The 17411-nt window shown below is 47.9% G+C and overlaps 1 protein-coding gene across 2 annotated transcripts in view; it reads left to right on the plus strand.

Moving 5' to 3' along the window:
* Positions 1-2694: 2694 nt before the first annotated feature.
* The window catches only part of TJP2 (tight junction protein 2), a 129983-nt gene continuing 115266 nt past the window's right edge, over positions 2695-17411 (plus strand). Inside the window, exon 1 of one of the 2 annotated variants that reach the window (XM_045469381.1) lies at positions 2695-3169. The gene's annotated coding sequence lies outside the window, so the exon portion shown is untranslated. The remainder of the gene's footprint in view (positions 3170-17411) is intronic. The other variant, XM_045469376.1, reaches the window with a different exon arrangement.

Consider the following 17411-nt stretch of genomic DNA (forward strand, 5'->3'; position numbering starts at 1 on the left):
GGAAGAGCCTTGAGACATGGGCTTTATCGGGGAATGGGATCCTACAGAAAGAAGTAAGGGGTGGGGAAAGCAGAGAAAGCCAACTAAAGGGAGATTCACCCAGCAGGCTGCTGCTTCAGGCACCTGATTGGTTGATCTGTGTGACTTAATTTCTGAGAAGCAATGCCTACTGAGTCTCAGGATAGTTCCTCTTGGGGGGAGAAAGAAAGGAACATTCATACATCAGCTTCTAGCCCTCGCTGATCGCTGATCAAAGGTTAGACAATGAAACATGGGCACCTGGATAGTTTCCATGAATCCCCACCCTGGCGTTGACAAAGAAGCACTGGGGCAGGAGGGAGGAGATGAGGTTATTTTCAGGTCGTTCCTGCAGGAAGCTGGATAGAGACCACCTGGACCTTGTTGCTGCTGCAGCGACTAGAGTAAGAGGCACGTGAGACAAAAAGGCAGGTGAAACGTGTTAATTCTTTTACAATTTACCAGCTTTCAAAATAATGAATTGGTTCTATTGCATCTGCAAAGGTACCCAGTTAGAGGTTTTTTTGTTTTTGTTTTTTAGTATCATTATGACTTATAGATATATAAGTATTTGATAGGTCTCAATTCATGGCAGGTATGTTTCTTACTGATGCTTAAAATTTATCACACTTTGGCCAGTGGGTGCTTCCACAAGTTGGCTCTGGATCCCATTTGATGTGAACCTTGGTTTTCGATAGCTTCCTTGCTTTCTTCATTGACAAGATATTCCACGCTTATTTCCGCTCAGGTCATGATCTCGCAGTTCGTGGGATAGAGCCCCGGGTCAGGCTCTTCACTGACAGGGTAAAGCCTGCTTGGGATTCTCTCTCTCTCTCTCTCTGTCTCTGTGCCTCTTCCCTGCTCATTCCCCATCTCTCTCTCTCAAAATAAATAAATAAACATAAAAAAAAAACTTTAAAAAAAAGAAAAGAAAGAACTTGTTGATAGGCGATGTGGAAATGCAGTTTGGAACCAAAGGCCAAGAAAGAATTAGGAGTCTTTGGTGCAAAAAGGTGGTTTTATTTATTTTTTATTTTTTTAAAGTTTATTTATTTATTTTGAGAGAAAGAGAGAGTACTCAAGCAGGGGGCAGAGAGAGAGAGGGAGAGAGAATTCTAAGCAGGCTCCTCACTGTTAGCACCGATTCCAACACAAGGCTCAAACTCACGAACTATGAGATCATGACTTGAGCCAAGATCAAGTTGGATGCTTAACCTACTGAGTCACCCAGGTGTCCCCAAAAGGTGGTTATATTAATGCACAGGGACAGGACTTGTGGGCAGAAAAAGCTGTACTGGGGTTGTGCCGGGTGACTGATTATATACTTTGAGTTGGAGGAGGTTAGGGAGAGCCGCATGTCCCTAAGGAATTTTGGAAGGTTTCCAGGACAATGAGGGGGCTAGCTATTGTTAGGAAAAGGTCATTTATTATTGTCTGAATAAAACCTTACTCATGAGACCCTTCAGATGTATATCCATGGGGCATATGCTTGAAGGATGATTGCTAACATATATTTGTGGGGTAGAGATAAAGGAAGTCTCCAAAGGAATTTCTATACATTTAAAGTAGACTCACAGGACCCTGGGGCGGAGGGGGTGTCTGAATAATGTTACCCTAAGATTGCCTTTTGCCTTTAGCAAAGTGTCAACATGGAGGCAGCTGAGCTCCTAGAGGAAAGTCATTCTTGTCTCAAGGACTTGTCAATGGGTTGTAAGTTGTAAGGAAATTTAATTTTTTTTCTTTTGCCTTTGTTTCCCACATCAGTAGGTACCCCCAGAAATCTAAACTAAATGAACTTGATAAGAAGCACTGTCATTCATTCCATTACTCCTGGTAGAGGTTTGGGTGAGAAGGAGCCCACCAGGTTTCTGTGTGTGTGTGTGTGTGTGTGTGTGTGTGTGTGTGTGTGGTAAAAAACACATAATATAAAATTGACCATTTTAACCATTTTTAAACATACCATTCAGTGGCATTGAGTACAATTCATACTCGTGTGCAACCAATGCCACTATCCCTCTTCAGAACTTTTTCATCATATCAAATCTGCACCCATTAAACAATAACTCCCCATTACCTTCCCAGGGTTTTTAACATGACGAAATGAAAGAAGCACCTGCTTGCCACTTTCAGGCACTACGAAGCTTTCGCCTTCCAGGCCGAGCCGGGATTCATTCCCGTGGTGACTAAGCAGGCTCTCGGGTTAATGCTCCCCACACCTATTGTCCCAGCGGGAGGAACCGGTATTTCCGGATTGGGGCCTCAGACCCTGTGATCCCGGCTAAGGGCGAGGTTCATGGGGGAGGGGAACGGAAGCTGATCATAAAGGTTAACTTTCCACCCAAATCACCAACCTGCCTCTCACCCCACTCCACCCCCAAACAGAAACAAAGACCCCCGCGCCACCAAACACCTACAATAATGGCGCACAACCATCCCTCCCATGCTCTTTTGAAGGGTACTGTGGCTAACCCCTTCCAAGCTCACACCCTCGGGGAGGATCAGAAACCCGACCAGAGAACGAATCAAGAAAGCAGCACAGCGAATCCCTTTTGCTCTAGGGCCGGAAGAAAGCTCAGTGGCAGTTTTGCGTAGAAGGGAAGAGGCAGGGGAGTGGATTCCCAGGCTGGAGCGACTAGTAGCTCCTGCGGCCGCAGCCCCTGCCCCACCGCTGGGTGGCGCGTGCGAGCCCCCCCGCAATCGTTGCTTACACCCCAAAGTAAAGCTGCAGTAAGCTGCGTTTCCTGTCCCTGGCTCGCGCAGCTGGCACCCGTGGGGTCTCGAGGAAGGAGGTGGCAGCCTCTGCCCACTCTCCTCCCCTCCGCGCCGCGGCTCTCTGGCTCTCTGCTGCCCACTCCCCCTGCCCCCACCCTGAATTTTTTTTTTTTTTTCTTTCTCCCAAACCTCCAAACAGGAAATAGTTTGAGTCCACAATAGTACACAGGAGCAGCGACCGAGGCCACTCGTGCCCGCCCATTCCCCGGGCAGCGTCCCGCACTCCGACTCCGGCCAGGCGCCGCCAGCTACGAGCGCCGGCAGCGCACCGGACACCCGCCCGGCCGCCCGCACCACGTCGGAGCGCGCCCCCGCGGCCCCGGGAGCCGCCCTCGCCCCGCGCTGGACCCCGCCGACTGCGGCCACCCCCAGCCTGCAGGCGAGTACCCTCCCCCTCCCTCCCCTGCCCCCGAGCGCCCGCCGCGCGGCCGCCTGGACTCGGGCGTCGCCGGGATGCCTCCCTCCAGTCCCAGCCTGGCGAACTAGGGGTTTGCGGGGTGTGGCGGGGCGCTGGCGCCCTGGATCGGCGTGCGGGCGGAGGTGAGGGGCAGCGAGAGTACAAGCGAGTTGATTCCCACCCCCACCCCCCGGTCTCCCTGCGGATTCGGTGTGTACTTTACTGGGCCCTGATTGTTTCCTCTCTGGGCGTGCTTAGCGGACTTTTGCCTCCCCGTCCTGCCGGGGACGATAGCGCATCGTAGGGTTTCTCTTGCGGGACTGTCGGCAAGTGGGCTCGAGTACGCACCCGAGGCGGCTACAGGTGCTTGGGAGTCACCGTCTTTTTCCTACCTGGCCTGGCGCCTTCACCAAGGAATGGGGACTGTTTCACTTTCTGTTGAGCCTCTCTTTAACCAGGTTAAAAGGGCCTCTGAGTTTCTGTTGCCAGCGTTTGCGGTACGTGTAGGGGGGCAGGAGCTGGTGCCTGGAGGCCGAGGGAGGCGCTAGTCAGTTGCAAGCAGGTGGGGACTGCCAGTGGAGTCTCGGTCGAGCCTCAGCTGCGGGGCTTGCAGACCCCGCGCAACCGAGAGCTGGAGTGCACAGTCCCGGAGGTGCCCGCGGGCCAGAGCTACCCGCAGAGCCGCGATCTGTGCCCCCAGCGCCGCAGAGCCCTCGAGGGTTCCCCCGCCCTTCACGTTACCCTGCTGGGCGTTGTCAGTTTTCCAGGCTGCAGGGCTCTTCTATAGGGAACTCCGTCAAAGCGGAGTTGGAGATCTTTATGTTGGATAAAGGCCACCGAATTCCAGGCATTCTTCGAGCTTGGGAAGGGTATTTTTAAGTTTTGAAGGCTGCCCGGAGGCTTTCTGTGAAATTGCCTCTGTCGACTGCCCTTATCGTGGGTGGCAGATTCCTAGTCCGCGAGATGGGTGGCTACACCTGGGAAGCCCCCCTCTGTCAGGCTTTCTGGCCACGATTCTCAACGCAGTTTTACAAATGGTGGGTGGTAGGTAATCCACGTCCTTAACCGGTTCACTTGAAAGGTGCAACCAACCGTCCTCATGTCCTGGTGAGGAGACCGTGGTTCTAGATGACCATCAGACTGACAGGGCGATGGTCTTTTTACTTGGAAGCGCTCTCGGGCCTTGCTGGTTGAAGTGAGGTTCAGGGCAGCAGCTGTATCACCTGGAGGCCTGTTAAAAGTGGACCCAGACCTGCTGATTCAAGATGCCCAGGGGATCGTTTCCATAATAATGTTTGAGAAGCACGGCCTGTTCAATGTGAAGACGTGAATTAAAGTACACTTCCATACATTTTCATCAAGTGCTACGTTGGAACCTTCATTCTGCCAAACTAAGACAATTAAGTTGCATGGGGCACAGCCCCTCCTCCATCCATAGAGTCAGGTCCCTCAGGGACATTTGGATGTGTGGTTAGCATACTAGGCTGTGAATTTTTTGTTTCTGGATACTTTCATTCTTTGATTGTTGCTACTATGGTAAAATATGCATAACACGAAATTCACCATTTTAACTGTTTTCACACGTACAATTCAGCGGCATTAAGTATGCTCACATTGTTGTGCAGCCATCATTATTCTCCGTTTCCAGAACCTTTTCATGGTCCCAAACAGAAAACCTACCCATTAGACAATACTCCCTTCTCTCCTCTCCCCAGCCCCTGAACTTCTGGATACTTTAAATGGTATATTTTGTAGGGTAGAGAAAAGGTTGAATAGGAATGTAAAGTAAAATCATGTTCACAAAGTATGTATAAACATTTAGAGATTCCTGAGTCACTGTCCTGGTGGACATGGCAGTATAGCTCCAGGTTATTATTACTATTATTAAATTTTTAAAAATATTTATCTTTAGGAGAGAAAGAGAGAGAGAGAGAGAGAGAGAGAGAGGGCATGAGCAGGGGAGAGGCAGAGTCTGGGAGACACAGAATTGGAAGCAGGCTTCAGGTTCCGAGCTGTCAGCACAGAGCCCAACGTGGGGCTCGAATCCAGGAACAGTAAGATCATGACCTGAGCCAAAGTCCGGCCCTTAACTGACTGAGCCACCCAGGCACCCCTGAATAGCTTTAAAAAAAGTTAATATTTATTTTTGAGAGAGAGAAAGAGAGTGCATGAGAGGGGGAGAGGCAGAGAGAGAGAGAAGGAGACACAGAATTGGAAGCAGGCTCCAGGTTCCAAGCTGTCGGCACAGAGCCTGATGCAGGGCTCGAACCCACGAACCCTGAGATGATGACCTGAGCTGAAGTCGAATGCTTAACTGACTGAGCCCCCCACCCCTGGCTCCAGGTTTTTAGAGTGCATATGATTTCTTTTAACAGAGACAACCAGAAACCCATGAGGGTTTCCTTTTTGTTTTGGCTGCAAAGGAATGGAGTTACTCAGGGCTCAAGCTGCTGTGATTAGCTAGTGCACATTAAAAACTAGATGCCTGGTGACATTTATCTCTATGCTTCCGTTAACTGACTATTTTAGGTATCCTGTTTATATTGGGTTTATTATTTCTTTTTAACAGCGACTCAAACTCATTTGTGAATGTAGTTGGAATAAACCTTAAGGAAAAAGTTGTTGCTTGGGAAATAGGGGGAGAGGTCACAGCAAGACTTCAGAAAGAAGATTTGAAATAATTTTCCCAAATACCCCAAACTATGTATTTTGTCTCTGCTTTCATGTGAAATGAATCATCTGGTCCCACAACATTATTTCTAGTTGTAAAAATGTTTGTATAATTGAGAAAAGCTTGTAATAATGGAAGTCATTTGCCTGCATCTACTTAAGATTGTCCAGCTTGTGATTTGAGGACACGCTTTTCAGTGAGAACACAAATATGAATTGGCAAACTAATAAAAGTGGTTTCATTCATGAGCTAAGAAAGTCATTGTTATGGATCAAGAATGCGGTTTTGGGGGTGCCTGGCTGGCTCAGTTGGTAGAGCATGCAACTCTTGATCTCGGGTTTGTAAGTTTGATTCCTTGCTCCCCACCCCCACCCCGTTGGGTGCAAAGATTACTTAAAAATAATATCTTAAAAAAATGTGGTGTCTAATCCATAAGTGATCAAGGATATTGGGAAGATTTCCTAAATAGCTGAGTAGTGGGAAATCCTTCAAATTCTTCCTAGATTCCTTTTTTCTTTTTCTAAGACACTTGACTTTTCCTGTGTTATGACTTTTATCAGAATGAGGCTATTGACTTGTAGGAAGGAACTTACAGCTTCCTTTGGCTGAAAAATTCCTTTGAAATGATGAATGAAAGATAATTCAAATGGGGTAAGATTAGACAAAAAATTCTCCCTTTTGAGGAGATTCTTATATTCACAGAAATGCAGATTTTTGTAAATTTTGTAAAGCAAAAGAGAAAAGGTTTCCCTTTCTCACTGTGTTCTCTTCTGAAATAGCAATGTAGTTCAGAGTTTTCTTTGGTGAACAAATGCTCTTTTGTAGTCTACACACGAGGAAAAAAATTCCATAGAACACGTCCAATGAATGGTTTTTTTCAGTGATGCCAGGGGAATCATTTGGGGAGTTTAGTAAAAATGGATGACGTTGGTCATCATTCTCCAGATCTGAGTAGCCTGGGTATTTGGAAGAACCCACCGGTCTCCAGAGGAGAGATCAAGGTGCTGACCTGTTTGATTTAGAGTCCATGCCTATTGTGAATCAGGTATTTTCAGATACATTCTCATTAAATCTTCACCATGACCTTGAAAGAGGTATTTCTTCTTTCCCCTCATTTTACAAATGTGAAAACTGAAGCCAGTTGTGATCTTCCTACTCTAGACCATGGTTCTTTCCACTGGTCTTCTATGTAGCATCGTCTCTACCTATAAATTCCCCTACATCTCCAAGAAACTGTGTATTCATTAATATCTCTTGGAACATGAGGTATTAGGTCCTCAGGCAAGTACGAAGATGAGCCAGTGAAGTAAATTCCAAGAGAGCAAAGGATTTAAGAGCAAAGAGTTCTTTGCACGGTACCGCAAGACCCCTGATGAGTGATGAGTTAGATTATACTTGGCTTGAATGTAGCATTATTGTAGCTGGTCTAGCTTCCAGAAAAATCAAGACATGGGCATTCTCCTTATTGAGATTGGCCAGCGTGCCGTCTCTGCATACTGGCCAGCCAGTGTCTATGTGGAACCCCGAGACACTACAGACAGAGCATAGAAGAAAGGGCACAGGATTTAGGTGTGGGACTAACACGTACCCTGAACGGCCGACTGGGTGGAGTGAACTTCATATACTCAGAGTGTCCACATCCTGAAATATAAAATTAGGGGCATACTTATCTCCCTGTAAGATTATAACAAGGAATCCAAAGTGCTGGTAAACTGTAAAATGATAGCAGAACCTATTTCATTTTCATTTGGGAGAAATTTATAATGCAAAAAAGACAGAAGAAGCTACACATTTGAGGTACCTAATACTTTTTAGTTCACTGAATCTGTTTGTAATTCTCTTCTCGCTTTAGGCCATTAAAAAAAATAATTGTATTGAGATATAATTCACATGCCATAGAATCCACCTATTTATTTATTTATTTATTTATTTATTTATTTATTTATTTTTAAATGTTTATTTATGTTTGAGAGAGCACAAGCTGGGGAGGGGCAGAGCGTGGGGGACAGAAGATCCAAAGCAGTGGGCTCTGTGCTGACAGGCTGACAGCCGCAAGCTTGATGTGGGGCTCAAATTCACTAACCCGAGATCATGACCTGAGCTGAAGTCGGATGCTCAACCACCTGAGCCGCCCAGATGCCCCACAATTCACCTACTTAGATCAACGCATTGCTTTTGAGTGTATTCGCAGAGTTGTGCAACCATCACCATGATCAAATTCAGGGCATTTTTATTGCTCTAAAAAGAATGCCACGCTGCCATGAACACTTTCCACCCTTTAGCTGGCACCTCACAATCCCTTACCTCCCCCTCCCTAGGCAACGACCACTCTACTTTCTGTCTACAGATTTGACTATTCAGGACATTTCGTATAAATGAAATTACACATTATGTGGCCCTGCACGTTGCCTTCTTTCACTTAGCCTGATGCTTTCATGGTTTATGTACAATGTGGCGTATATCAGTGCTTTATTCTTTTTATTGCCAGTGAGTGTTCTATTGTGTGTGTCTGCCACATTTGGTTTATCCATTCATCTGTTGATGGACATTTGAGTCGTTTCTACTTTTTGGTTATTAGGGCTAATGCTGCTGTGAACATTCATGTACATATGTTTTTATGGGGGCATCTGTTTTCGTTTCTTTTGGGTACATGCCTACAAATGAAAACCATATAATAACTCTATATTTAACATTTTCAGGACCTGCCAGACTCCTTTCCAAAGTGGCTGCGTTACAGTCCCACCAGCAATGTAGGGGGGTTCCAATTTTCCAACACCCTCGTTAGCATTTATTGTTTGTCTTTTTTTTTTTTTTTTTTTTGCCATCCTCGTTGGTGTGGAGTGGTTTTGATTCACTTCTGATGGCTAATGATGTCGAATATCTTTTCACGTGCTTATTTCTCAGGCCATGTGTTCTTGACTTTTTTTTTTCTTTTATTCTTTTTTAAAGGAAAACTGGACGGAGAAAGGAAAATCAGTTTTGAATAGATTCCCTAGGTTCCGTGGTTTATAACGCTGAAAATGTAAATCGAGCCCTTTGCATTTCTGAAATTAATTTCAGTGTTGGGTCATCTATTTATTTGCTGTAGGGCCTCGTGCATGTGGTACCTGATGTTCCAAAGGATTTGAGGGAAGAATTAATGAATACATAGTTTCTCAGAGATGAAGAGGAGTTAGTAGGCAGGGACTTATTATTCTACATGCTGACTTAATGGTCACTAAAAAATCATGCACCTCTCAAATGTTAACGCACCACATGTGTGCATGCCAAACACACCAAGAAAATGCGTTGGTGCCAATGGTGAATGTTTTAACTAAATGATGAATATTTAACTAAAATATCATTTGATACTGTGTGGGTTAATATTTGTCCAGTCTACTTATGAAAATATACAGTCATAGGCTTTAAAAATCACATTAACACATTTGCATATATACAAGACATTGTTTATATTTTATTGGGGTGCTCTTCATTTTCATGTACCCCCCCCCCCACGGAGGGCACGCTCATGGACGTTTTTGCAGGAGTTCGTTCGTTTTGTTCCTTCCTTCCCACGCTGCATGGCAATGCTTTTCTCTGTAGCCATGTGGAGAATTCCCTTCATGCTCTCTAGCCACAAATTAGTCATGAATTTTCAAAATACCTGTTGCATTTTGGAGGCCCACCATTTGGAACTTGGGTTGTGCTGTTTTACTTGTGTTACTGGTAAATGTGGGTAGCATGAAGAGAAGCAGGGAATTCGGCTGCATTTGAGACTTCTCTGAGATAGCCGCGGGAGTGAGTAGTGCAGGGGATCTCAAACATTAGCCTGCCCCTGAATGCCTGGAGGGCCTGTTCAAACACAAAGGAGGGCCTCCAGCCCCACTCCTTGAGTTTTTGGCTTCTGTAAGCCTGGGGTGGGGCTTGAGAATCTGCATCTCTAACAAGTAATCAGGCAATGCTGCTGCTGGTCTGGGGATTGTGTTTTGAGAACCAGTGGTTTGGAGGCATTTGGAAGTGTCAGCCTGGAGCTGGAGTGAGGGAAGGGACAAAGCTGGAGGTCAGCTGGCACCCTGTGCATACAGGAGCTTGGTGGAGCCAGGGGAGTGGGTACCATCCCAGGGAGGCAGACACAAGTGCTGGGAACTGAATCGTAGGAATATGGAGAGGAGAGGTGGGTGGAGAAAGAGAAGCCTCTGGGATCAGGAAGGAAGGGGCAGAAGGCTCAGAGGGGACCAAGGCCAGTTGACGCCCACAAACTCCATGTAAACAGGGGAGTAAGGGCATGTCTGGGGTGTGGGTTGCAGAAGGGGGAGGGTTGGGCTGTCCCTGGCTAGTGGGTGCTGTAGCTGTATGGGCTGGGGGTGGGGGCTGGGGGGGGGGGAGGGTGCTGACCTTTCCATCCCTTTCAGAATGTCCAGCATTACCGGGTACTGGGGTATGCTGCTTGGGACCGCAGGGTCAAGCGTGAACTTTCCTCGTAAGATCAGGAGCCCCTTTAGTCCTGCAGGCCACGTCCTGGAGTCACAACTGACTACTCTCCCTCTTCTTGCCTGTCACTGCTAATCATCATCAGCCTAGAACCTAGGTGAGCTTTGTCAATAAGAAACAAGAGTCCTGGGGCGCCTGGGTGGCTCCGTTGGTTGAGCATCCCACTTCGGCTCAGGTCATGATCTCGTAGTCCGTGAGTTCGGGACTGGCGTTGGGCTCTGTGCTGACAGCTCAGAGCCTGGAGCCTGCTTGGGATTCTGTGTCTCCCTCTCTCTGTGCCTCTCCCCCACTTGTGCTCTGTCTCTTTCTCTCTCTCAAAAATAAATAAACATTAAAAAAAAAAAAAAAGCAAGAGTCCTTTGTGCAGGTAGTGACCTCGAAGTTTACTTTTCTTCCTTTCGTGTCTTTGCTGGTCAGCTTAATAGCTTTAGACACCACGTGTCTAGTCTCCTTAGCATGACTGGGTATAAGCCGATTCAGAGAGTGGGTGCTGACAGTCCGTGTTGTGAAGGTCAGGTTTGCTGCAGAAGAGAAATCCAAGAAGGGCCGTGGCAGTCTACCGCAATCGGGTCTTCTGAAACTTCTGGGACGACCCTTCCTGCTGGTTTCATGCAGCTGAGACAAACATCCCCTATTTTATTTTACATTTTAGTTTCAAGGAATCTTCATTGTATCTTAGGATGTAGAGCATTTCTCTTGGGTGTGGGAAGGAGGCCAAAGCTTGCCCATGTTGCCATTTGGGGGCATCTGTTGTGAGCAGGGGAGAGGGTTTATCATCTGTAGCTGTGAGCTTGCTGCTCAGCTCTGCCTGGTCGGCCAGGAGCTGAGCGAGCGCCTGTCTACTGCAGGCTCGTCTATCCGCCCCCCACCCCCAGTCCCCCTCAGCCTGTTGCACACTTTTACATTCCTGCCTGGCCCCCGTGGGCTCCGGGTGTGTGAGTCCTGTCACCCACCGGCAGGACTGGACAGGAGGTATTTCACAACTCTGCTCCTGTGCCGAGACAGTGCACCCCAGCTTCAGTGATTTGTAAGGGGACTCACAGGACTTAGCACACAGTTGTCATCGCTATGATTGCTACAGTAACGGACGCAAAGCACAATCGGCAGGGGGAAAAGGTGCACAGAGCAGAGTCTAGGACTTGCTGCACGGCGTTCACCAGAAGTTCAGACTCCCAGACGGAAAGCTCGTCTTGGGATAACTTTACGCTGTTTATGCGAACAGTTCAGGGAGAGTGAGCCACTCTTATCAGCCCCGGGAATGGTGGAAGACTTCCCCAAATCCAAGTTTCCAGACTCCGGCCAAGGGCCAACCTTGTAAGCCGTCCTTTCAAAGGATGTTGACTATTTTGTGCACCGATGGGGAGGACGATGGAAGGTGACGATGGTGACAGAAGCCCCTGCGGCTGGGGAAAGGGTCCGTCCACCAGCCCGTGCAGCTTCGGAGTTCTGGGCTGCGGGAGCCTTCCTCTGTCTGACCAAAGTGGGAGAGGGTGGAAGTGAAGTTGGGGTTTGCACTCAGATCTGGGTTTCGGGATGATAATAACTGGGATTCCTTCACCACAGGGGCAAGGAAGGCTGGTAGGACACATCGCAAGAGAATTCAAAGCCCTGTTCATTCATGCGCTCATTCATTCTTTTTATTATAACTTTTTTTTTTAGGTTTTATTTATTTAAGTAATCTCTGTATCCAACATGAGGCTCGAACTCATGACCTTGAGATCAAGAGTCACATGCTTTTCTGATTGAGCCAGCCAGGTGCCCTATAACTATTTTTTTTTTAAAGTCATCTCTACTCCCTGGGTGGCTCAGTCGGTTAAGCATCCGACCTTGGCTCAGGTCCTGATCTCATGGTTTGTGGGCTCGGCCCCATGTCAGGCTCTGTGCTGACAGATCAGAGCCTGGGGCCTCCTTCAGATTCTGTGTCTCCCTCTCTCTGTCCCTCGCCTGCTCGCACTCTGTCTCTCTTTCTCAAAAATAAACATTAAAGAAAAACATTTAAAAAATAATAAAAATTTAAAAAAAGATCTCAACTCCCAGCATGGGACTTGAACTCACAGCCCCAAGATCAAGAGTTGCATGCTGTACCTACTGAGCCAGCCAGGCGTGCTCCCCCACCCTGCTCATTTGTTCTTTTTTTAATGTTTATTTATTTTTGAGAGAGCGCAAGTGAACAGGGGAGGGGCAGAGAGAGAGGGAGGCAAGATCAGAAGTGGGCTCTGTGCTGACAGCAGAGAGCCAAGGCGGGGCTCGAACTCACAAACCTCGAGACCATGACCTGAGCCGAAGTCGGACGCTCAACCGGTTGAGCCACTCAGGAGCCCCTCATTCATACTTAACACATGCTCTTGATGCCTGTACCCTACCAGGCAATGCCGCAGGTGCTGGGGATACCATGGGGAGCACAGCAGAGTCACTGCCCTCACGAGACCCACCTTCTAGAGAGAGACAAATAAGTGGCAATTACATTTCATTATGCTGGTGACACACCAAGGGCCCCGGGGCGCCTACCCAGGCTTAGTGGGTGTAAGAAGGCATGAGTTTTATAATCACACCAACCTGGATAGGAACCACACCTCCACTGCTTATTACCTGTGTGCCCGTGGGCAGATTGCTTCCTCACTGGGTGCCTGAGTGTCTTCCTCTGAAAACGGAGATTTTATGATCAGTTCTTTTTTTTTTTTTTTTTTTTTTAATCTTTATTGTTTATTTTTGAGAGAGAGAGAGAGAGAATGAGCAGGAGAGGGGGCAGAGAGAGAGGGAGACACAGAATCCGAAGCAGGCTCCAGGCTCTGAGCTGGTAGCACAGAGCCCGATGTGGCGCTCGGACCCACAAACTGTGAGATCATGACCTGAGCCGAAGTCAGACGCTTAACCGACTGAGCCACCCAGGCGCCCCTATGATCACTTCTTAAGGTGCATGTGAAAATCCAACAAGGTGATGCATGTGGAACACTTATCCCAGTGGCTGGCATGTGGATATGTGGGCTCTGTAATGCTTTGGTGACATCTAGGCAAGGGGAAGACTGCGTCAGCTGGAGGGATGGGCATCTGCCCTTACCCTTGCTTTGTGTGGAATCGGATGCCGGCCTCCCTCCAGCCCTGGGTGCAGAGGTGCTTGCTCTGCTTACTGGTCTGAGAACATTCTTTGCCGTTTTGCCTTTCTGGTTCTTGGGGATACTTTCCCCTCTGCCCGAGATGCCTCAGATCCTTTTGTCAGCCTAAGGAGTACCTGTGCATATTATTAAGACCTAACCCAAGTAATCACCTTCTGTGTGAAGGTTTTCCCAAGCCAAGACGCTCAGACAAAACCGTCCCGTCTCTCCGTGGTCCCACGGTCACTCACCTCCCTGTTACAGCATACAGTTATTTGTCGCTCCATTAGACTGGCTGATTCTTGAAGGCAGGGGTGCTTGGGTATTGTACTGGGTCCAGTGTGGATCAGTGTTCCATGGGGGGTGGTGGCTCAGTGGTTGTCCAGGGGGTGAATGAGTGAAAGAGTGTTGGGTTGGACTAGAAAACTCAGTAGGAAATAGACGTAGTGTCAGCAAAGTAGGCCTCTGCCCTCAGAGTAGAGCTTACAGTCTAGAGGGGGAGGCAGATGATACACAGCAATCAAATAATGTAATTAGAGACTGAGAAGTGACACAGGAGAAGAGTCTGGCCCAGAGGCAGGTACAAGGGCAGCTGGAACAGAGGGAGAGAGGCGAGGTCCGAATGTTGATGCCCCGAGCAGTGTGCACTCACCTTCTGGAGCCTGGGTAGTGTTGGAGGCTAGAAGGACTGGTCAGGCAGAGGCCACACCAGGAGAGCCACGAGTCCTCCAGAGGGGAATAGATGGGCAGAGCAAAGACTACCAGCGCATCAGCTGGCAAAGGGCGGGGCCGAGAGGAGAGCTGAGTGGACGCTTGGGAAGTTGAAGAGGTCCACTCCAGAGCACTGAACGTGGGTCGAGGAACTCCAGGTTGATTGAGGAAGTATCACCCATTGAGCTGAGAGATCTGTCAGAGCTGGACCTGGGACCTTGGTCCATTCAGGCTTCCGTCACAGGATACCACAGCCTGGGTGGCTTTGACAGACATTGATTTTTCACAGCTGTGGAGGCTCTGAGCGTGAGATAAGGGTGCCGGCAGAGCGGAGTTCTTGGTGAGGGCCCTCTGCCTGGCTTGCAGACTAGCGCCTCTCTGTGTGCTCCCACGGTTTTTCCTAGGTGCGTGGGCGCAGAGAGAGAGAGAGAGAGAGAGTGATCTCGCTCTTCCTCTTCTAGTGAGGGCACCTACCCAGTCATGAGGATCCCACCTTCCTGACCTCATCTAAACCTAATTTACTTCCCAAACATGCCACATCCAAATAGCATCACACTAGGGATTCGGGCTTCAACTTAAGAACTTTGGAGGCACGTATTCAGGCCATAGAACTGGGGCCAATAAATATTTGCTGAGTAAATAATAAATAATTGTGGCTAGTACTTAGTGCTTCCTATGCTCCAAGCCCTAAGAGTTTTGCATATGTTCATAAAATTTCATTCTCACGGAACCTTAAGATGTAAGTGCTATTATTATCCCCTATTTACAGATGAGGAGACTGAGGCCCTGAAGAGTTTAAAAGATTTGCCAAGGTCACTCAGCTAATTAAGCGTGAAGCTGGGATTCAAACACAGGCAGTCTGGTTCTAGACTGCAGGGACATTATACCTTGCTGCTTCTTAATTAGGAATCAAACCCAACATCATTGGGTATCTGTCTCATATGCTGGTTCCTGAGCAAAGAGACGCACTAGAGATACAAAGATGAATGGGACAGGGGGCGCCTGGGCAGCTCAGTCAGTTAAGCATCCAACTTGGGCTCAGGTCATGATCTCACGGTGCCTGAGTTTGAGCCCTGCATGGGGCTCTGTGCTGACAGCTCAGAGCCTGGAGCCTGCTTCGGATTCTGTGTCTCCCTCTGTCTCTCTGCCCCTCCCCTGCTCTCGCTGTCTCTCTGTCTCTCTCTCTCTGTCTCTCTCAAAACTAAATAAAAACATTAAAAAAATTAAAAACAAAACAAAACCAAAGATGCATAGGACATTGTACCTACTTTCTGGGCCATCATAAAATGCTCAGGGAGACAGACGTATAAAATCAAAAAATTTTGAAGTCTATTCAAATGTGTTCAACCCAACAAGGAACTTTCTGTCACCTTCCTAGAGTAAGTACATAGAACCATTCTCAGAGGTAACTGTTTTCCTATTTCAAATGTGTCTGAGGGTTGAAGTGCTCACCAAAAATCTGTTGTTTAGGGAATAGTGGGCTGATTCATCAAATTAACATCCCCTGTTTAGTTTTGGTAACATGTATAGTATAATAAGAATAATTAGGGGCACCTGGGTGGCGCAGTCGGTTAAGCGTCCGACTTCAGCCAGGTCATGATCTCGCGGTCCGTGAGTTCGAGCCCCGCGTCGGGCTCTGGGCTGATGGCTCAGAACCTGGAGCCTGTTTCCGATTCTGTGTCTCCCTCTCTCTCTGCCCCTCCCCGGTTCATGCTCTGTCTCTCTCTGTCCCAAAAATAAATAAACGTTGAAAAAAAAAATTTTAAAAAGAATAATTAAATGGTGGTAACAGGTACCCTGAACTTTGTAACACTGTCAAGATTCAATTTGGAAAAAAACAGAACCACTTATGTTAACAAAACTTTTTTTAACAAAAATTTTGAATAATTTCAAAATATATTATAGGGAAATTTTAAACAAAATGACTTAGAGATCTCGAGGTGTTTCAGGATCCTGGATATGAGGGACACATGGAAGCTTAGTGAACCCAGGAGGTAACTCACTTCTGTTTTCTAGATGAGGCACCTCAGGGAAAACCCAACCCCTGAAGGGGAGGATTGGGAGGACAGTGACCTTGGTGGCGAGCCACCTTGGTGGTGGTGGGGGTGGGGCTTACTGGAGAAGGAGAAAGAAGAGGATGTTTTATTCCCACAAACTCCACAGTGGGATCCCCTGGAAAGAGCACATGGGCAAAGAGGAAGGAGAGGGAAGGGCAAAGTGTGCAGCCAGGGAAGGGTCTCAGGGTAGGGGGTGACACCCTCCCGTCTCAGTGGAACCAGGCACCCAGGGATCCAGGGACCAGGGAGCAGATGCTCTGTCCTGATCGTCAGGTGCATGGGGATCCACTCTAGAAGGCACTAGAACCGAGTAGGGACGGGTCAGACCTGGCCTGGAATATTGACTCTGCCACTTGGGCGCCGTGTGACCTAGGGCAGGTTTCTCAACTCTGAGCCTTAGTTTCCTCTGCGTCAAAGGGGGGCGATAGTATTCCTACCTTCCTGAATTGATGTGGCTCGAGTCTTGTTGCCTTTTTGGTTATTCTTTGTCTCAGGTCTGCAACCTCCTGTCTTGAACCAGCCTCCCCCACTCTCAACCAAGGATCACGAGCTCTTTTGTCAAGGGACAGAATCTGGTTCTGAGAAGAAAGGGTCTTTCCAGGTTTTCAGGGTCTTTGGCTGTCTTTCTGTAGAGCTCCAGCTCTTTGAATTCTCCACCCGTCTTGTCATTTGCTTCAGACCGTTCGTCCTCTGGCTCTGCCCCCACAGGTCATAACCCACCAAGATCCATTTCTTTTTCATTTCCTCTCCTGAGGGATTTGGACCACCTTGCAGTTCAGGCTTGCTCAGTCTGGCTTCCTTAAGGTGACCTGTCCAGTCTGCTTTGCTCTTTCTCCTCTGCCACAGTGTGGGTGTAGCTTGATTTTTCTCTCCATGTCGGGTGGTCAGATACATGCTTGATTCTGGAACATCGGTCAGTTTCCTCCTGGATCTCCGTGCCTTTTTGTGAACATAGTCTCCATCTCCTGATTCCACCTTGCCACCCTGTTCTCTTCCACAAGAGAAGCTGACCTTGAGTGAGTGAGGTTTCCAGCAGCTTCAGCAAACTGTTGCTCTGACCACCCCCCCCCCCTCGGGCAGAGTGCTGTCTGCACATCCCCAGTCTTGGTCAGCTGCGCGTAATAGTTTTAAGTGCGATTTAGCTTCTTGAACTCGTGTTTTTATGGATCCGGCTTCTGCTTCCAGAGACCGGCTCATTTTCAAAGTATTAGACATTGGTTCCT

Source organism: Leopardus geoffroyi, chromosome D4 (assembly GCF_018350155.1).
Source record: "Leopardus geoffroyi isolate Oge1 chromosome D4, O.geoffroyi_Oge1_pat1.0, whole genome shotgun sequence".
In the NCBI taxonomy this organism is placed as follows: Eukaryota; Metazoa; Chordata; class Mammalia; order Carnivora; family Felidae; genus Leopardus; species Leopardus geoffroyi.